The sequence below is a fragment of the Acanthaster planci genome, unplaced genomic scaffold (genome assembly GCF_054643075.1).
Source record: "Acanthaster planci isolate LZ-2023a unplaced genomic scaffold, COTS_SCS Contig129, whole genome shotgun sequence".
Classification (NCBI taxonomy): domain Eukaryota; kingdom Metazoa; phylum Echinodermata; class Asteroidea; order Valvatida; family Acanthasteridae; genus Acanthaster; species Acanthaster planci.
Window position 1 is genome coordinate 20755 of NW_028257751.1, and position 21266 is coordinate 42020.

The following is a 21266-nucleotide window of genomic DNA, read 5'->3' on the forward strand; positions in this document are numbered from 1 at the left end:
CAAGCAGGTGGGACTTCGGCAAGGCCGAACTGCGGCGTATCGTTCAATATTGGAATGAAACGAAAAGAGGGAAGCGATCAAGAACGAATATTAATACAGTTCAGAGAAGTAACTAGAAAGATAAACCTAGAAAATAACACAACATCCGAAGTAGCATGGCACAAAGGGGGCTTTCAATTAAACAGCCATCGACCTGTCTCTTCTTTGAAATAGTGGCGGCCCTGAAAAGAGCCTTTGGGTTCGCGGGGCAAGGGGCCCGTCCTTTCAGTTGGAGACTTTGGCGGTCTTCTTGGGCAAGAGGACCGACTGAATATTGGGGAGCACACCTCCTTGCGCGATGGTTACCCCGCTCATCAGCTTGTTGAGCTCCTCGTCGTTGCGTATGGCAAGTTGCAGGTGACGTGGGTTGATTCTTGTCTTCTTGTTGTCGCGGGCAGCATTACCGGCTAGCTCCAAGATCTCAGCGGTAAGGTACTCCATCACTGCAGCCAGGTAGACAGGGGCACCGGCGCCAACACGTTCGGCGTAGTTTCCCTTGCGCAGGAATCGGTGAACGCGGCCAACGGGAAACTGAAGGCCAGCCCGCGATGACCTGCTCTTGGCCTTGCTTCTGGATTTGCCGCTCTTTCCTCGTCCAGACATCTTGAGAGAAATCAGTGTGCAGATCTGTTCACCGGGTCGCAGTTGCGCTGGAATGGTTGCTCCGGGGCCCGCGACACAAGTTATAGCAGTCCAGTGGATTGGCCGAAGCGTACCAACTAGCCAATCACGTCACGCAGCGGGTCCATCGCACGGTTGGATGAGCCGGAGCCCACAGGCCGGGATAAACACAAAATCAAGTCCATGAACGGGAACCAAAATGTAACAAAGCCAAAAGAAAGAAAGAACAGAGAGAAAAGAAAACCGGGTCCACATGAGTTACCACACCCCTGGGGGGGGGGGGGGGGCTGAAGCCGTCAGAAATACAGTTTGTATATTTTGCGACAGGTCCCTCGCAAGGGGAATGCCCGTTTCACGGTGTCTGGACGTTTACACGAGGCACCCTCTTGGACAATCTGAACAACCGTCAAATATCAAGGTCAGAGCGAGTGCGAAAAAGATCAGGAAAAGTTTTCACCTCAACCCCCCCCCATACAAGCACCGTCAAGAGGTAATATCTATTTGCTTGCAGTGTGCGCGATATTCGGAAAAATACCTTTTTAATTACGAGGCACCTGTATTAGACAAAAGGAGACCAAGAACGGGGAAATAATGTACAACAGAATGTCTCAGTGAACCACACCCAACGTCGAAAACAAAAGGGGGAAAAGACTAACGAGGAGCAGAAAAGCAAAGCATCTCTTTCGTGGAGTTGTTTTGGCTCTGAAAAGAGCCGTTTGGTTGGTAGCGGCGGGCTACTTGGAAGTCGTGTACTTGGTGACGGCCTTGGTGCCCTCGCTGACTGCATGCTTGGCAAGCTCTCCCGGCAGGAGCAGGCGAACTGCTGTCTGCACCTCGCGGCTGGTGATGGTCGACTTCTTGTTGTAGTGTGCAAGGCGAGAGGCCTCGGTTGCGATGCGCTCGAAGACGTCATTGACAAAGCTGTTCATGATGCTCATGGCCTTGCTGGAGATGCCCGTGTCGGGGTGCACCTGTTTCATGACTTTATAAATGTAGATGCCGTAGCTCTCCTTGCGACGCCGGTGCCTCTTCTTGTCTGTGCGAGTCGGGGTCTTGGTGTTTCCGGCCTTCTTCTGACCTTTCCCGCTAACTTTAGGAGCCATGCTGGAGCGCTTGAAGTGTGAGAGATCGAGGGATCGAATGAAAAAGCGTCACGGCTACGCCGGCTTTTATCATGGGCGGCGTGGATTCTGAACACGGGCGCATTGTCCACCTTCCCGCCAGTTGAAAAGAGCGCCCCCCGGCCACCCAGGCGTGAAGACGCGCATGGCTTGCAAGGGCAAGCTGAAACTTACGGCAAGGGAAACGCTGAAAGCGGTCGGTCGTTCGTTCGGTCAATAACCGTTCCGTGCAACCGAGTTATCTGTTCTATTTGAATATTTGGTTATTTTCTCCGCCATCCTCTCAAGCGGCTAACGCGGAATTCGTCTGCCAAAGCACAACGCAGCCTTTCGCGTCGCTAACTAAATTGACAAGAGTACCAGTCAGGAAGTCGATCGGACTCCACAAAGGCGAAACAAGGTCGCTTTCAAAGCGAGGGCCGGGGTGAAGCTGTCGGGGAGGGGTCGTCTGATACTGTACGCTCATTCATACCCAAATACGAATAACTACACAAAACTTAAAGGAGAGGGAAGGAAAAGCAGACCAATCACGCCCCGTGTGAAATCGCAATCGGAGAGCCCTTTCAATTTGTTGTATTATTGACTCAACTGTGGCCGTTACTCGGTTGTGTTTAATTTCCTCCCGCCCAGCACCTTTCCCCGCAGACAACTCGAGCAGAATCATTCTCTTTTTGAAGTAGTGGTGGCTCTGATAAGAGCCGTTAGGTTTGGTGGTCGTGGCGCGCCAACACTCAGGCCCGTTCACCGCGAATTCGGCGGGCCAACTGGATGTCCTTGGGCATGATGGTGACCCTCTTTGCGTGGATGGCGCACAGGTTGGTGTCCTCGAACAGGCCCACCAGGTAAGCCTCGCTAGCCTCCTGCAAAGCCATGACGGCAGAACTTTGGAATCGCAGCTCGGTCTTGAAATCCTGTGCAATTTCTCGCACAAGTCTCTGGAAGGGGAGCTTTCGGATCAGCAGTTCGGTGCTCTTCTGGTAGCGACGGATCTCACGGAGGGCAACGGTTCCCGGCCTGTACCGGTGAGGTTTCTTGACGCCGCCAGTAGCCGGAGCGCTCTTGCGGGCCGCCTTGGTGGCCAACTGCTTCCTGGGGGCTTTCCCGCCCGTGCTCTTTCTTGCCGTCTGCTTGGTACGAGCCATGATGAGGTGCGTCGGGTGCTTGGAGCTTGACACAAGTGAGTGCAGGGCACGGCAACCCAGCGTCTCTTAAGCCCGGCAACGGCATCCCGGGCCGAAGGCCTGACAATGGACCGCTTTCCGATTGGATAACTCCAAGGGCGGGCGCAGCGCTTGACTGGTCACATGTACACTGAGGTTAATTGGGGGGGGGGGACCGCGACAAGAAGGCAAAGTGCACCGACAGCTCTGTGTCAAGAGAAGAAAAAAACCACCCCCAGCACCACCACCGCCCAACCAACCACACACGGCACTTTCACGCTGAGCACAACTCCGCCTACATCGCGGCAACACCCTTCCGCCCGTCACGCGTTCCATCCAGTACTCAACGCTTTCCACCGTCAGGCTCAACGACAGTACACACGGACGCGCATCAGTGAAACAGCAGGGCTGTGGAAGTCACTTGGGTATCACGAACACATTACGACAACACGGCTACGTACCGTATATTAAACGGAAAACGCGGAGAGGGACGAAATGAACCGCAACGACAAGGAACGGAGAGGGAAACGTACAAAAAGAATCCACGGGAAAACGATCGGGGTCATTGATCGAGCTTAAGGAAGGATGGCAATTATAGCTATTAATTACGAACAGGGTAATCATACAGCAGCTATGCGTGGGAATAAATCTCTTTTGGAAAACTGTCGTGGCTCTGAAGAGAGCCGTTGGTTTTGAAATGGGAATTCGGCGGTCTAGCCCCCAAAGCCGTACAGCGTCCGCCCTTGCCTCTTGAGCGCGTACACCACGTCCATGGCAGTGACAGTCTTCCTCTTGGCGTGTTCGCAGTAGGTGACCGCATCGCGGATGACGTTCTCCAGGAAGACTTTCAGGACTCCACGCGTTTCCTCGTAAATGAGACCGGAGATGCGCTTCACTCCTCCCCGGCGGGCAAGGCGACGAATGGCCGGCTTGGTGATGCCCTGGATGTTGTCACGGAGGACCTTCCGGTGGCGTTTGGCACCCCCCTTGCCCAGTCCTTTGCCTCCCTTGCCTCGTCCAGACATGATGTTCTTGCTCTGTTCAATCGCTAGTGCAAATGATGCGGACGACAAGCCGGCAGAGCAGGTATAACGCCTGCGCGGACGCGGTAGAAGCTGCGCGAGCGTGCGGTCGGGGCGACAGCGCCATCTGGCGGTAAACGGGGTCAAGAGAGCGAGGTCAAAGGTCCACGGGGGGGGGGGGGGACGGACAGAAGGAGAATTGGAGGAGGGGGGGGGGAGATCGTCATGTGAAAACCCGTCAAAATAAAATGCGATGACGCCAGACAAGAAGTGGGTGTCGTGTCTTTGTCTCTCTCTTTTCCCTGCCACTTTTTATTGGCATTCTTGCATGCCGTTATTGCTCAGAAACATACTGTATATAATGTCCATTTTTGTAAAATGGCCTTTTTTGTCGAAATGTTTCGGAGAGGAAGAAATAGCCGAGAGATAAAGTAATTCAACAAAAATTAAGTCAGTCCGTGTTTTTATCTTTTTTTATGTCCCCCGAAGGGAGTGGGCCGAATCCCGGATGTACTGCTATACCGGGCCAACCCGTGGCCGGGACGAGGCAAGCCCCTATTCCACAGCCCAAGTTCAAAAATCAGTTTGATAAACTGGCTGTTCAATGAACAGCGTTTCAGATATCACACTGAAAAGAACAGATACTACACATGATCTTAGCCAAAAGGCCGAGAAGCGATAAAGATCAGTATTTTCCACATTACGCAGCCCAAGATAACCTCTCGATCGTGACAGTAAATGAGGACATGACCTTGAACTTTGGCAATTTCTGTTAATATCATGAACAATCTTTCAGTGAGAAATGTTCCCACGGTCGACTCTGCGCAAGTACCTGCGCCGCACTATATGCAAGCCACAAGATGGCGCCCTTCACAATTGCACTGTGTCTACACTCGACACCGCGCCGGAAGTGATCCCACGTTGTGGGCGTGGCGATATAGCACGCTTCCAAGACCTCGTGACAGTGACAGTGTGCCATTGCTTACACTCTTTACTTTTAACGGCAGAACCCGTGATATATCCGTATTTCACATTCAGGACTTGTGAGAAGAACCTATCGGGTTTTAAACTTGAAAGGCCGTGAGGGTGTGCTTCACGGGATCACGTGTTGAATGTACGTGTGAAAGGATGGTTTACTGTCGGCAGTAAGAGCCAAACGATGCAGTTCCAAAATTATTGAAAATCATCCATGAGGCACGCACTTGCCTTTTGCGCTACGTAGAAGCGCGCACCCGACGGCGCATAATAAAAAGCTGAACATGTCAATACACAATGATGAACCAACACATCATTTGTAAACTTGGAAAGTTTGCAAGCACACACTGCGTGCTGAATATTTGATGAGATGAACGGCCCTTAGAACAATGAAAAGAATGCACGTCTGTTGCGTAAGTTATACGCGTTGCATATTTGACGCGCGTTGCCTGGATTCAGGTTCGAAACACAAACATGTCATTATACAGCACCGCAACGGCCGGCACGGCAGGAGTAAAGAGAAAGGCAGGCTGCAATTTGGAGTCGCAAAGAGACACAGACCGGGCCTCGGTTCGAAGGCGGGGCCGACGTTTGAAGGAGGAACAAGCAGGTGGGACTTCGGCAAGGCCGAACTGCGGCGTATCGTTCAATATTGGAATGAAACGAAAAGAGGGAAGCGATCAAGAACGAATATTAATACAGTTCAGAGAAGTAACTAGAAAGATAAACCTAGAAAATAACACAACATCCGAAGTAGCATGGCACAAAGGGGGCTTTCAATTAAACAGCCATCGACCTGTCTCTTCTTTGAAATAGTGGCGGCCCTGAAAAGAGCCTTTGGGTTCGCGGGGCAAGGGGCCCGTCCTTTCAGTTGGAGACTTTGGCGGTCTTCTTGGGCAAGAGGACCGACTGAATATTGGGGAGCACACCTCCTTGCGCGATGGTTACCCCGCTCATCAGCTTGTTGAGCTCCTCGTCGTTGCGTATGGCAAGTTGCAGGTGACGTGGGTTGATTCTTGTCTTCTTGTTGTCGCGGGCAGCATTACCGGCTAGCTCCAAGATCTCAGCGGTAAGGTACTCCATCACTGCAGCCAGGTAGACAGGGGCACCGGCGCCAACACGTTCGGCGTAGTTTCCCTTGCGCAGGAATCGGTGAACGCGGCCAACGGGAAACTGAAGGCCAGCCCGCGATGACCTGCTCTTGGCCTTGCTTCTGGATTTGCCGCTCTTTCCTCGTCCAGACATCTTGAGAGAAATCAGTGTGCAGATCTGTTCACCGGGTCGCAGTTGCGCTGGAATGGTTGCTCCGGGGCCCGCGACACAAGTTATAGCAGTCCAGTGGATTGGCCGAAGCGTACCAACTAGCCAATCACGTCACGCAGCGGGTCCATCGCACGGTTGGATGAGCCGGAGCCCACAGGCCGGGATAAACACAAAATCAAGTCCATGAACGGGAACCAAAATGTAACAAAGCCAAAAGAAAGAAAGAACAGAGAGAAAAGAAAACCGGGTCCACATGAGTTACCACACCCCTGGGGGGGGGGGGGGCTGAAGCCGTCAGAAATACAGTTTGTATATTTTGCGACAGGTCCCTCGCAAGGGGAATGCCCGTTTCACGGTGTCTGGACGTTTACACGAGGCACCCTCTTGGACAATCTGAACAACCGTCAAATATCAAGGTCAGAGCGAGTGCGAAAAAGATCAGGAAAAGTTTTCACCTCAACCCCCCCCCATACAAGCACCGTCAAGAGGTAATATCTATTTGCTTGCAGTGTGCGCGATATTCGGAAAAATACCTTTTTAATTACGAGGCACCTGTATTAGACAAAAGGAGACCAAGAACGGGGAAATAATGTACAACAGAATGTCTCAGTGAACCACACCCAACGTCGAAAACAAAAGGGGGAAAAGACTAACGAGGAGCAGAAAAGCAAAGCATCTCTTTCGTGGAGTTGTTTTGGCTCTGAAAAGAGCCGTTTGGTTGGTAGCGGCGGGCTACTTGGAAGTCGTGTACTTGGTGACGGCCTTGGTGCCCTCGCTGACTGCATGCTTGGCAAGCTCTCCCGGCAGGAGCAGGCGAACTGCTGTCTGCACCTCGCGGCTGGTGATGGTCGACTTCTTGTTGTAGTGTGCAAGGCGAGAGGCCTCGGTTGCGATGCGCTCGAAGACGTCATTGACAAAGCTGTTCATGATGCTCATGGCCTTGCTGGAGATGCCCGTGTCGGGGTGCACCTGTTTCATGACTTTATAAATGTAGATGCCGTAGCTCTCCTTGCGACGCCGGTGCCTCTTCTTGTCTGTGCGAGTCGGGGTCTTGGTGTTTCCGGCCTTCTTCTGACCTTTCCCGCTAACTTTAGGAGCCATGCTGGAGCGCTTGAAGTGTGAGAGATCGAGGGATCGAATGAAAAAGCGTCACGGCTACGCCGGCTTTTATCATGGGCGGCGTGGATTCTGAACACGGGCGCATTGTCCACCTTCCCGCCAGTTGAAAAGAGCGCCCCCCGGCCACCCAGGCGTGAAGACGCGCATGGCTTGCAAGGGCAAGCTGAAACTTACGGCAAGGGAAACGCTGAAAGCGGTCGGTCGTTCGTTCGGTCAATAACCGTTCCGTGCAACCGAGTTATCTGTTCTATTTGAATATTTGGTTATTTTCTCCGCCATCCTCTCAAGCGGCTAACGCGGAATTCGTCTGCCAAAGCACAACGCAGCCTTTCGCGTCGCTAACTAAATTGACAAGAGTACCAGTCAGGAAGTCGATCGGACTCCACAAAGGCGAAACAAGGTCGCTTTCAAAGCGAGGGCCGGGGTGAAGCTGTCGGGGAGGGGTCGTCTGATACTGTACGCTCATTCATACCCAAATACGAATAACTACACAAAACTTAAAGGAGAGGGAAGGAAAAGCAGACCAATCACGCCCCGTGTGAAATCGCAATCGGAGAGCCCTTTCAATTTGTTGTATTATTGACTCAACTGTGGCCGTTACTCGGTTGTGTTTAATTTCCTCCCGCCCAGCACCTTTCCCCGCAGACAACTCGAGCAGAATCATTCTCTTTTTGAAGTAGTGGTGGCTCTGATAAGAGCCGTTAGGTTTGGTGGTCGTGGCGCGCCAACACTCAGGCCCGTTCACCGCGAATTCGGCGGGCCAACTGGATGTCCTTGGGCATGATGGTGACCCTCTTTGCGTGGATGGCGCACAGGTTGGTGTCCTCGAACAGGCCCACCAGGTAAGCCTCGCTAGCCTCCTGCAAAGCCATGACGGCAGAACTTTGGAATCGCAGCTCGGTCTTGAAATCCTGTGCAATTTCTCGCACAAGTCTCTGGAAGGGGAGCTTTCGGATCAGCAGTTCGGTGCTCTTCTGGTAGCGACGGATCTCACGGAGGGCAACGGTTCCCGGCCTGTACCGGTGAGGTTTCTTGACGCCGCCAGTAGCCGGAGCGCTCTTGCGGGCCGCCTTGGTGGCCAACTGCTTCCTGGGGGCTTTCCCGCCCGTGCTCTTTCTTGCCGTCTGCTTGGTACGAGCCATGATGAGGTGCGTCGGGTGCTTGGAGCTTGACACAAGTGAGTGCAGGGCACGGCAACCCAGCGTCTCTTAAGCCCGGCAACGGCATCCCGGGCCGAAGGCCTGACAATGGACCGCTTTCCGATTGGATAACTCCAAGGGCGGGCGCAGCGCTTGACTGGTCACATGTACACTGAGGTTAATTGGGGGGGGGGGACCGCGACAAGAAGGCAAAGTGCACCGACAGCTCTGTGTCAAGAGAAGAAAAAAACCACCCCCAGCACCACCACCGCCCAACCAACCACACACGGCACTTTCACGCTGAGCACAACTCCGCCTACATCGCGGCAACACCCTTCCGCCCGTCACGCGTTCCATCCAGTACTCAACGCTTTCCACCGTCAGGCTCAACGACAGTACACACGGACGCGCATCAGTGAAACAGCAGGGCTGTGGAAGTCACTTGGGTATCACGAACACATTACGACAACACGGCTACGTACCGTATATTAAACGGAAAACGCGGAGAGGGACGAAATGAACCGCAACGACAAGGAACGGAGAGGGAAACGTACAAAAAGAATCCACGGGAAAACGATCGGGGTCATTGATCGAGCTTAAGGAAGGATGGCAATTATAGCTATTAATTACGAACAGGGTAATCATACAGCAGCTATGCGTGGGAATAAATCTCTTTTGGAAAACTGTCGTGGCTCTGAAGAGAGCCGTTGGTTTTGAAATGGGAATTCGGCGGTCTAGCCCCCAAAGCCGTACAGCGTCCGCCCTTGCCTCTTGAGCGCGTACACCACGTCCATGGCAGTGACAGTCTTCCTCTTGGCGTGTTCGCAGTAGGTGACCGCATCGCGGATGACGTTCTCCAGGAAGACTTTCAGGACTCCACGCGTTTCCTCGTAAATGAGACCGGAGATGCGCTTCACTCCTCCCCGGCGGGCAAGGCGACGAATGGCCGGCTTGGTGATGCCCTGGATGTTGTCACGGAGGACCTTCCGGTGGCGTTTGGCACCCCCCTTGCCCAGTCCTTTGCCTCCCTTGCCTCGTCCAGACATGATGTTCTTGCTCTGTTCAATCGCTAGTGCAAATGATGCGGACGACAAGCCGGCAGAGCAGGTATAACGCCTGCGCGGACGCGGTAGAAGCTGCGCGAGCGTGCGGTCGGGGCGACAGCGCCATCTGGCGGTAAACGGGGTCAAGAGAGCGAGGTCAAAGGTCCACGGGGGGGGGGGGGACGGACAGAAGGAGAATTGGAGGAGGGGGGGGGGAGATCGTCATGTGAAAACCCGTCAAAATAAAATGCGATGACGCCAGACAAGAAGTGGGTGTCGTGTCTTTGTCTCTCTCTTTTCCCTGCCACTTTTTATTGGCATTCTTGCATGCCGTTATTGCTCAGAAACATACTGTATATAATGTCCATTTTTGTAAAATGGCCTTTTTTGTCGAAATGTTTCGGAGAGGAAGAAATAGCCGAGAGATAAAGTAATTCAACAAAAATTAAGTCAGTCCGTGTTTTTATCTTTTTTTATGTCCCCCGAAGGGAGTGGGCCGAATCCCGGATGTACTGCTATACCGGGCCAACCCGTGGCCGGGACGAGGCAAGCCCCTATTCCACAGCCCAAGTTCAAAAATCAGTTTGATAAACTGGCTGTTCAATGAACAGCGTTTCAGATATCACACTGAAAAGAACAGATACTACACATGATCTTAGCCAAAAGGCCGAGAAGCGATAAAGATCAGTATTTTCCACATTACGCAGCCCAAGATAACCTCTCGATCGTGACAGTAAATGAGGACATGACCTTGAACTTTGGCAATTTCTGTTAATATCATGAACAATCTTTCAGTGAGAAATGTTCCCACGGTCGACTCTGCGCAAGTACCTGCGCCGCACTATATGCAAGCCACAAGATGGCGCCCTTCACAATTGCACTGTGTCTACACTCGACACCGCGCCGGAAGTGATCCCACGTTGTGGGCGTGGCGATATAGCACGCTTCCAAGACCTCGTGACAGTGACAGTGTGCCATTGCTTACACTCTTTACTTTTAACGGCAGAACCCGTGATATATCCGTATTTCACATTCAGGACTTGTGAGAAGAACCTATCGGGTTTTAAACTTGAAAGGCCGTGAGGGTGTGCTTCACGGGATCACGTGTTGAATGTACGTGTGAAAGGATGGTTTACTGTCGGCAGTAAGAGCCAAACGATGCAGTTCCAAAATTATTGAAAATCATCCATGAGGCACGCACTTGCCTTTTGCGCTACGTAGAAGCGCGCACCCGACGGCGCATAATAAAAAGCTGAACATGTCAATACACAATGATGAACCAACACATCATTTGTAAACTTGGAAAGTTTGCAAGCACACACTGCGTGCTGAATATTTGATGAGATGAACGGCCCTTAGAACAATGAAAAGAATGCACGTCTGTTGCGTAAGTTATACGCGTTGCATATTTGACGCGCGTTGCCTGGATTCAGGTTCGAAACACAAACATGTCATTATACAGCACCGCAACGGCCGGCACGGCAGGAGTAAAGAGAAAGGCAGGCTGCAATTTGGAGTCGCAAAGAGACACAGACCGGGCCTCGGTTCGAAGGCGGGGCCGACGTTTGAAGGAGGAACAAGCAGGTGGGACTTCGGCAAGGCCGAACTGCGGCGTATCGTTCAATATTGGAATGAAACGAAAAGAGGGAAGCGATCAAGAACGAATATTAATACAGTTCAGAGAAGTAACTAGAAAGATAAACCTAGAAAATAACACAACATCCGAAGTAGCATGGCACAAAGGGGGCTTTCAATTAAACAGCCATCGACCTGTCTCTTCTTTGAAATAGTGGCGGCCCTGAAAAGAGCCTTTGGGTTCGCGGGGCAAGGGGCCCGTCCTTTCAGTTGGAGACTTTGGCGGTCTTCTTGGGCAAGAGGACCGACTGAATATTGGGGAGCACACCTCCTTGCGCGATGGTTACCCCGCTCATCAGCTTGTTGAGCTCCTCGTCGTTGCGTATGGCAAGTTGCAGGTGACGTGGGTTGATTCTTGTCTTCTTGTTGTCGCGGGCAGCATTACCGGCTAGCTCCAAGATCTCAGCGGTAAGGTACTCCATCACTGCAGCCAGGTAGACAGGGGCACCGGCGCCAACACGTTCGGCGTAGTTTCCCTTGCGCAGGAATCGGTGAACGCGGCCAACGGGAAACTGAAGGCCAGCCCGCGATGACCTGCTCTTGGCCTTGCTTCTGGATTTGCCGCTCTTTCCTCGTCCAGACATCTTGAGAGAAATCAGTGTGCAGATCTGTTCACCGGGTCGCAGTTGCGCTGGAATGGTTGCTCCGGGGCCCGCGACACAAGTTATAGCAGTCCAGTGGATTGGCCGAAGCGTACCAACTAGCCAATCACGTCACGCAGCGGGTCCATCGCACGGTTGGATGAGCCGGAGCCCACAGGCCGGGATAAACACAAAATCAAGTCCATGAACGGGAACCAAAATGTAACAAAGCCAAAAGAAAGAAAGAACAGAGAGAAAAGAAAACCGGGTCCACATGAGTTACCACACCCCTGGGGGGGGGGGGGGGCTGAAGCCGTCAGAAATACAGTTTGTATATTTTGCGACAGGTCCCTCGCAAGGGGAATGCCCGTTTCACGGTGTCTGGACGTTTACACGAGGCACCCTCTTGGACAATCTGAACAACCGTCAAATATCAAGGTCAGAGCGAGTGCGAAAAAGATCAGGAAAAGTTTTCACCTCAACCCCCCCCCATACAAGCACCGTCAAGAGGTAATATCTATTTGCTTGCAGTGTGCGCGATATTCGGAAAAATACCTTTTTAATTACGAGGCACCTGTATTAGACAAAAGGAGACCAAGAACGGGGAAATAATGTACAACAGAATGTCTCAGTGAACCACACCCAACGTCGAAAACAAAAGGGGGAAAAGACTAACGAGGAGCAGAAAAGCAAAGCATCTCTTTCGTGGAGTTGTTTTGGCTCTGAAAAGAGCCGTTTGGTTGGTAGCGGCGGGCTACTTGGAAGTCGTGTACTTGGTGACGGCCTTGGTGCCCTCGCTGACTGCATGCTTGGCAAGCTCTCCCGGCAGGAGCAGGCGAACTGCTGTCTGCACCTCGCGGCTGGTGATGGTCGACTTCTTGTTGTAGTGTGCAAGGCGAGAGGCCTCGGTTGCGATGCGCTCGAAGACGTCATTGACAAAGCTGTTCATGATGCTCATGGCCTTGCTGGAGATGCCCGTGTCGGGGTGCACCTGTTTCATGACTTTATAAATGTAGATGCCGTAGCTCTCCTTGCGACGCCGGTGCCTCTTCTTGTCTGTGCGAGTCGGGGTCTTGGTGTTTCCGGCCTTCTTCTGACCTTTCCCGCTAACTTTAGGAGCCATGCTGGAGCGCTTGAAGTGTGAGAGATCGAGGGATCGAATGAAAAAGCGTCACGGCTACGCCGGCTTTTATCATGGGCGGCGTGGATTCTGAACACGGGCGCATTGTCCACCTTCCCGCCAGTTGAAAAGAGCGCCCCCCGGCCACCCAGGCGTGAAGACGCGCATGGCTTGCAAGGGCAAGCTGAAACTTACGGCAAGGGAAACGCTGAAAGCGGTCGGTCGTTCGTTCGGTCAATAACCGTTCCGTGCAACCGAGTTATCTGTTCTATTTGAATATTTGGTTATTTTCTCCGCCATCCTCTCAAGCGGCTAACGCGGAATTCGTCTGCCAAAGCACAACGCAGCCTTTCGCGTCGCTAACTAAATTGACAAGAGTACCAGTCAGGAAGTCGATCGGACTCCACAAAGGCGAAACAAGGTCGCTTTCAAAGCGAGGGCCGGGGTGAAGCTGTCGGGGAGGGGTCGTCTGATACTGTACGCTCATTCATACCCAAATACGAATAACTACACAAAACTTAAAGGAGAGGGAAGGAAAAGCAGACCAATCACGCCCCGTGTGAAATCGCAATCGGAGAGCCCTTTCAATTTGTTGTATTATTGACTCAACTGTGGCCGTTACTCGGTGGTTGTGTTTAATTTCCTCCCGCCCAGCACCTTTCCCCGCAGACAACTCGAGCAGAATCATTCTCTTTTTGAAGTAGTGGTGGCTCTGATAAGAGCCGTTAGGTTTGGTGGTCGTGGCGCGCCAACACTCAGGCCCGTTCACCGCGAATTCGGCGGGCCAACTGGATGTCCTTGGGCATGATGGTGACCCTCTTTGCGTGGATGGCGCACAGGTTGGTGTCCTCGAACAGGCCCACCAGGTAAGCCTCGCTAGCCTCCTGCAAAGCCATGACGGCAGAACTTTGGAATCGCAGCTCGGTCTTGAAATCCTGTGCAATTTCTCGCACAAGTCTCTGGAAGGGGAGCTTTCGGATCAGCAGTTCGGTGCTCTTCTGGTAGCGACGGATCTCACGGAGGGCAACGGTTCCCGGCCTGTACCGGTGAGGTTTCTTGACGCCGCCAGTAGCCGGAGCGCTCTTGCGGGCCGCCTTGGTGGCCAACTGCTTCCTGGGGGCTTTCCCGCCCGTGCTCTTTCTTGCCGTCTGCTTGGTACGAGCCATGATGAGGTGCGTCGGGTGCTTGGAGCTTGACACAAGTGAGTGCAGGGCACGGCAACCCAGCGTCTCTTAAGCCCGGCAACGGCATCCCGGGCCGAAGGCCTGACAATGGACCGCTTTCCGATTGGATAACTCCAAGGGCGGGCGCAGCGCTTGACTGGTCACATGTACACTGAGGTTAATTGGGGGGGGGGGACCGCGACAAGAAGGCAAAGTGCACCGACAGCTCTGTGTCAAGAGAAGAAAAAAACCACCCCCAGCACCACCACCGCCCAACCAACCACACACGGCACTTTCACGCTGAGCACAACTCCGCCTACATCGCGGCAACACCCTTCCGCCCGTCACGCGTTCCATCCAGTACTCAACGCTTTCCACCGTCAGGCTCAACGACAGTACACACGGACGCGCATCAGTGAAACAGCAGGGCTGTGGAAGTCACTTGGGTATCACGAACACATTACGACAACACGGCTACGTACCGTATATTAAACGGAAAACGCGGAGAGGGACGAAATGAACCGCAACGACAAGGAACGGAGAGGGAAACGTACAAAAAGAATCCACGGGAAAACGATCGGGGTCATTGATCGAGCTTAAGGAAGGATGGCAATTATAGCTATTAATTACGAACAGGGTAATCATACAGCAGCTATGCGTGGGAATAAATCTCTTTTGGAAAACTGTCGTGGCTCTGAAGAGAGCCGTTGGTTTTGAAATGGGAATTCGGCGGTCTAGCCCCCAAAGCCGTACAGCGTCCGCCCTTGCCTCTTGAGCGCGTACACCACGTCCATGGCAGTGACAGTCTTCCTCTTGGCGTGTTCGCAGTAGGTGACCGCATCGCGGATGACGTTCTCCAGGAAGACTTTCAGGACTCCACGCGTTTCCTCGTAAATGAGACCGGAGATGCGCTTCACTCCTCCCCGGCGGGCAAGGCGACGAATGGCCGGCTTGGTGATGCCCTGGATGTTGTCACGGAGGACCTTCCGGTGGCGTTTGGCACCCCCCTTGCCCAGTCCTTTGCCTCCCTTGCCTCGTCCAGACATGATGTTCTTGCTCTGTTCAATCGCTAGTGCAAATGATGCGGACGACAAGCCGGCAGAGCAGGTATAACGCCTGCGCGGACGCGGTAGAAGCTGCGCGAGCGTGCGGTCGGGGCGACAGCGCCATCTGGCGGTAAACGGGGTCAAGAGAGCGAGGTCAAAGGTCCACGGGGGGGGGGGGGACGGACAGAAGGAGAATTGGAGGAGGGGGGGGGAGATCGTCATGTGAAAACCCGTCAAAATAAAATGCGATGACGCCAGACAAGAAGTGGGTGTCGTGTCTTTGTCTCTCTCTTTTCCCTGCCACTTTTTATTGGCATTCTTGCATGCCGTTATTGCTCAGAAACATACTGTATATAATGTCCATTTTTGTAAAATGGCCTTTTTTGTCGAAATGTTTCGGAGAGGAAGAAATAGCCGAGAGATAAAGTAATTCAACAAAAATTAAGTCAGTCCGTGTTTTTATCTTTTTTTATGTCCCCCGAAGGGAGTGGGCCGAATCCCGGATGTACTGCTATACCGGGCCAACCCGTGGCCGGGACGAGGCAAGCCCCTATTCCACAGCCCAAGTTCAAAAATCAGTTTGATAAACTGGCTGTTCAATGAACAGCGTTTCAGATATCACACTGAAAAGAACAGATACTACACATGATCTTAGCCAAAAGGCCGAGAAGCGATAAAGATCAGTATTTTCCACATTACGCAGCCCAAGATAACCTCTCGATCGTGACAGTAAATGAGGACATGACCTTGAACTTTGGCAATTTCTGTTAATATCATGAACAATCTTTCAGTGAGAAATGTTCCCACGGTCGACTCTGCGCAAGTACCTGCGCCGCACTATATGCAAGCCACAAGATGGCGCCCTTCACAATTGCACTGTGTCTACACTCGACACCGCGCCGGAAGTGATCCCACGTTGTGGGCGTGGCGATATAGCACGCTTCCAAGACCTCGTGACAGTGACAGTGTGCCATTGCTTACACTCTTTACTTTTAACGGCAGAACCCGTGATATATCCGTATTTCACATTCAGGACTTGTGAGAAGAACCTATCGGGTTTTAAACTTGAAAGGCCGTGAGGGTGTGCTTCACGGGATCACGTGTTGAATGTACGTGTGAAAGGATGGTTTACTGTCGGCAGTAAGAGCCAAACGATGCAGTTCCAAAATTATTGAAAATCATCCATGAGGCACGCACTTGCCTTTTGCGCTACGTAGAAGCGCGCACCCGACGGCGCATAATAAAAAGCTGAACATGTCAATACACAATGATGAACCAACACATCATTTGTAAACTTGGAAAGTTTGCAAGCACACACTGCGTGCTGAATATTTGATGAGATGAACGGCCCTTAGAACAATGAAAAGAATGCACGTCTGTTGCGTAAGTTATACGCGTTGCATATTTGACGCGCGTTGCCTGGATTCAGGTTCGAAACACAAACATGTCATTATACAGCACCGCAACGGCCGGCACGGCAGGAGTAAAGAGAAAGGCAGGCTGCAATTTGGAGTCGCAAAGAGACACAAACCGGGCCTCGGTTCGAAGGCGGGGCGACGACGTTTGAAGGAGGAACAAGCAGGTGGGACTTCGGCAAGGCCGAACTGCGGCGTATCGTTCAATATTGGAATGAAACGAAAAGATGGAAGCGATCAAGAACGAATATTAATACAGTTCAGAGAAGTAACTAGAAAGATAAACCTAGAAAATAACACAACATCCGAAGTAGCATGGCACAAAGGGGGCTTTCAATTAAACAGCCATCGACCTGTCTCTTCTTTGAAATAGTGGCGGCCCTGAAAAGAGCCTTTGGGTTCGCGGGGCAAGGGGCCCGTCCTTTCAGTTGGAGACTTTGGCGGTCTTCTTGGGCAAGAGGACCGACTGAATATTGGGGAGCACACCTCCTTGCGCGATGGTTACCCCGCTCATCAGCTTGTTGAGCTCCTCGTCGTTGCGTATGGCAAGTTGCAGGTGACGTGGGTTGATTCTTGTCTTCTTGTTGTCGCGGGCAGCATTACCGGCTAGCTCCAAGATCTCAGCGGTAAGGTACTCCATCACTGCAGCCAGGTAGACAGGGGCACCGGCGCCAACACGTTCGGCGTAGTTTCCCTTGCGCAGGAATCGGTGAACGCGGCCAACGGGAAACTGAAGGCCAGCCCGCGATGACCTGCTCTTGGCCTTGCTTCTGGATTTGCCGCTCTTTCCTCGTCCAGACATCTTGAGAGAAATCAGTGTGCAGATCTGTTCACCGGGTCGCAGTTGCGCTGGAATGGTTGCTCCGGGGCCCGCGACACAAGTTATAGCAGTCCAGTGGATTGGCCGAAGCGTACCAACTAGCCAATCACGTCACGCAGCGGGTCCATCGCACGGTTGGATGAGCCGGAGCCCACAGGCCGGGATAAACACAAAATCAAGTCCATGAACGGGAACCAAAATGTAACAAAGCCAAAAGAAAGAAAGAACAGAGAGAAAAGAAAACCGGGTCCACATGAGTTACCACACCCCTGGGGGGGGGGGGGGCTGAAGCCGTCAGAAATACAGTTTGTATATATTTTGCGACAGGTCCCTCGCAAGGGGAATGCCCGTTTCACGGTGTCTGGACGTTTACACGAGGCACCCTCTTGGACAATCTGAACAACCGTCAAATATCAAGGTCAGAGCGAGTGCGAAAAAGATCAGGAAAAGTTTTCACCTCAACCCCCCCCCCATACAAGCACCGTCAAGAGGTAATATCTATTTGCTTGCAGTGTGCGCGATATTCGGAAAAATACCTTTTTAATTACGAGGCACCTGTATTAGACAAAAGGAGACCAAGAACGGGGAAATAATGTACAACAGAATGTCTCAGTGAACCACACCCAACGTCGAAAACAAAAGGGGGAAAAGACTAACGAGGAGCAGAAAAGCAAAGCATCTCTTTCGTGGAGTTGTTTTGGCTCTGAAAAGAGCCGTTTGGTTGGTAGCGGCGGGCTACTTGGAAGTCGTGTACTTGGTGACGGCCTTGGTGCCCTCGCTGACTGCATGCTTGGCAAGCTCTCCCGGCAGGAGCAGGCGAACTGCTGTCTGCACCTCGCGGCTGGTGATGGTCGACTTCTTGTTGTAGTGTGCAAGGCGAGAGGCCTCGGTTGCGATGCGCTCGAAGACGTCATTGACAAAGCTGTTCATGATGCTCATGGCCTTGCTGGAGATGCCCGTGTCGGGGTGCACCTGTTTCATGACTTTATAAATGTAGATGCCGTAGCTCTCCTTGCGACGCCGGTGCCTCTTCTTGTCTGTGCGAGTCGGGGTCTTGGTGTTTCCGGCCTTCTTCTGACCTTTCCCGCTAACTTTAGGAGCCATGCTGGAGCGCTTGAAGTGTGAGAGATCGAGGGATCGAATGAAAAAGCGTCACGGCTACGCCGGCTTTTATCATGGGCGGCGTGGATTCTGAACACGGGCGCATTGTCCACCTTCCCGCCAGTTGAAAAGAGCGCCCCCCGGCCACCCAGGCGTGAAGACGCGCATGGCTTGCAAGGGCAAGCTGAAACTTACGGCAAGGGAAACGCTGAAAGCGGTCGGTCGTTCGTTCGGTCAATAACCGTTCCGTGCAACCGAGTTATCTGTTCTATTTGAATATTTGGTTATTTTCTCCGCCATCCTCTCAAGCGGCTAACGCGGAATTCGTCTGCCAAAGCACAACGCAGCCTTTCGCGTCGCTAACTAAATTGACAAGAGTACCAGTCAGGAAGTCGATCGGACTCCACAAAGGCGAAACAAGGTCGCTTTCAAAGCGAGGGCCGGGGTGAAGCTGTCGGGGAGGGGTCGTCTGATACTGTACGCTCATTCATACCCAAATACGAATAACTACACAAAACTTAAAGGAGAGGGAAGGAAAAGCAGACCAATCACGCCCCGTGTGAAATCGCAATCGGAGAGCCCTTTCAATTTGTTGTATTATTGACTCAACTGTGGCCGTTACTCGGTTGTGTTTAATTTCCTCCCGCCCAGCACCTTTCCCCGCAGACAACTCGAGCAGAATCATTCTCTTTTTGAAGTAGTGGTGGCTCTGATAAGAGCCGTTAGGTTTGGTGGTCGTGGCGCGCCAACACTCAGGCCCGTTCACCGCGAATTCGGCGGGCCAACTGGATGTCCTTGGGCATGATGGTGACCCTCTTTGCGTGGATGGCGCACAGGTTGGTGTCCTCGAACAGGCCCACCAGGTAAGCCTCGCTAGCCTCCTGCAAAGCCATGACGGCAGAACTTTGGAATCGCAGCTCGGTCTTGAAATCCTGTGCAATTTCTCGCACAAGTCTCTGGAAGGGGAGCTTTCGGATCAGCAGTTCGGTGCTCTTCTGGTAGCGACGGATCTCACGGAGGGCAACGGTTCCCGGCCTGTACCGGTGAGGTTTCTTGACGCCGCCAGTAGCCGGAGCGCTCTTGCGGGCCGCCTTGGTGGCCAACTGCTTCCTGGGGGCTTTCCCGCCCGTGCTCTTTCTTGCCGTCTGCTTGGTGCGAGCCATGATGAGGTGCGTCGGGTGCTTGGAGCTTGACACAAGTGAGTGCAGGGCACGGCAACCCAGCGTCTCTTAAGCCCGGCAACGGCATCCCGGGCCGAAGGCCTGACAATGGACCGCTTTCCGATTGGATAACTCCAAGGGCGGGCGCAGCGCTTGACTGGTCACATGTACACTGAGGTTAATTTGGGGGGGGGGGGACCGCGACAAGAAGGCAAAGTGCACCGACAGCTCTGTGTCAAGAGAAGAAAAAAACCACCCCCAGCACCACCACCGCCCAACCAACCACACACGGCACTTTCACGCTGAGCACAACTCCGCCTACATCGCGGCAACACCCTTCCGCCCGTCACGCGTTCCATCCAGTACTCAACGCTTTCCACCGTCAGGCTCAACGACAGTACACACGGACGCGCATCAGTGAAACAGCAGGGCTGTGGAAGTCACTTGGGTATCACGAACACATTACGACAACACGGCTACGTACCGTATATTAAACGGAAAACGCGGAGAGGGACGAAATGAACCGCAACGACAAGGAACGGAGAGGGAAACGTACAAAAAGAATCCACGGGAAAACGATCGGGGTCATTGATCGAGCTTAAGGAAGGATGGCAATTATAGCTATTAATTACGAACAGGGTAATCATACAGCAGCTATGCGTGGGAATAAATCTCTTTTGGAAAACTGTCGTGGCTCTGAAGAGAGCCGTTGGTTTTGAAATGGGAATTCGGCGGTCTAGCCCCCAAAGCCGTACAGCGTCCGCCCTTGCCTCTTGAGCGCGTACACCACGTCCATGGCAGTGACAGTCTTCCTCTTGGCGTGTTCGCAGTAGGTGACCGCATCGCGGATGACGTTCTCCAGGAAGACTTTCAGGACTCCACGCGTTTCCTCGTAAATGAGACCGGAGATGCGCTTCACTCCTCCCCGGCGGGCAAGGCGACGAATGGCCGGCTTGGTGATGCCCTGGATGTTGTCACGGAGGACCTTCCGGTGGCGTTTGGCACCCCCCTTGCCCAGTCCTTTGCCTCCCTTGCCTCGTCCAGACATGATGTTCTTGCTCTGTTCAATCGCTAGTGCAAATGATGCGGACGACAAGCCGGCAGAGCAGGTATAACGCCTGCGCGGACGCGGTAGAAGCTGCGCGAGCGTGCGGTTGGGCGACAGCGCCCTCTGGCGGTAAACGGGGTCAAGAGAGCGAGGTCAAAGGTCCACGGGGGGGGGGGGACGGACAGAAGGAGAATTGGAGGAGGGGGGGGGGAGATCGTCATGTGAAAACCCGTCAAAATAAAATGCGATGACGCCAGACAAGAAGTGGGTGTCGTGTCTTTGTCTCTCTCTTTTCCCTGCCACTTTTTATTGGCATTCTTGCATGCCGTTATTGCTCAGAAACATACTGTATATAATGTCCATTTTTGTAAAATGGCCTTTTTTGTCGAAATGTTTCGGAGAGGAAGAAATAGCCGAGAGATAAAGTAATTCAACAAAAATTAAGTCAGTCCGTGTTTTTATCTTTTTTTATGTCCCCCGAAGGGAGTGGGCCGAATCCCGGATGTACTGCTATACCGGGCCAACCCGTGGCCGGGACGAGGCAAGCCCCTATTCCACAGCCCAAGTTCAAAAATCAGTTTGATAAACTGGCTGTTCAATGAACAGCGTTTCAGATATCACACTGAAAAGAACAGATACTACACCATGATCTTAGCCAAAAGGCCGAGAAGCGAT

The 21266-nt window shown here is 52.7% G+C and overlaps 4 non-coding genes across 4 annotated transcripts; all 4 read right to left on the minus strand.

Annotated features, from left to right (window-relative positions):
* Positions 1–4450: 4450 nt before the first annotated feature.
* Positions 4451–4643, minus strand: LOC147795209 (U2 spliceosomal RNA). The gene has a single exon (XR_015424076.1). It is a non-coding gene; the product is annotated as a U2 spliceosomal RNA (small nuclear RNA).
* Positions 4644–9988: 5345 nt separating this feature from the next.
* LOC147795210 (U2 spliceosomal RNA) lies at positions 9989–10181 on the minus strand. Its single transcript, XR_015424070.1, has one exon. It is a non-coding gene; the product is annotated as a U2 spliceosomal RNA (small nuclear RNA).
* Positions 10182–15529: 5348 nt separating this feature from the next.
* LOC147795211 (U2 spliceosomal RNA) lies at positions 15530–15722 on the minus strand. Its single transcript, XR_015424071.1, has one exon. It is a non-coding gene; the product is annotated as a U2 spliceosomal RNA (small nuclear RNA).
* Positions 15723–21072: 5350 nt separating this feature from the next.
* LOC147795212 (U2 spliceosomal RNA) lies at positions 21073–21266 on the minus strand. Its single transcript, XR_015424072.1, has one exon. It is a non-coding gene; the product is annotated as a U2 spliceosomal RNA (small nuclear RNA).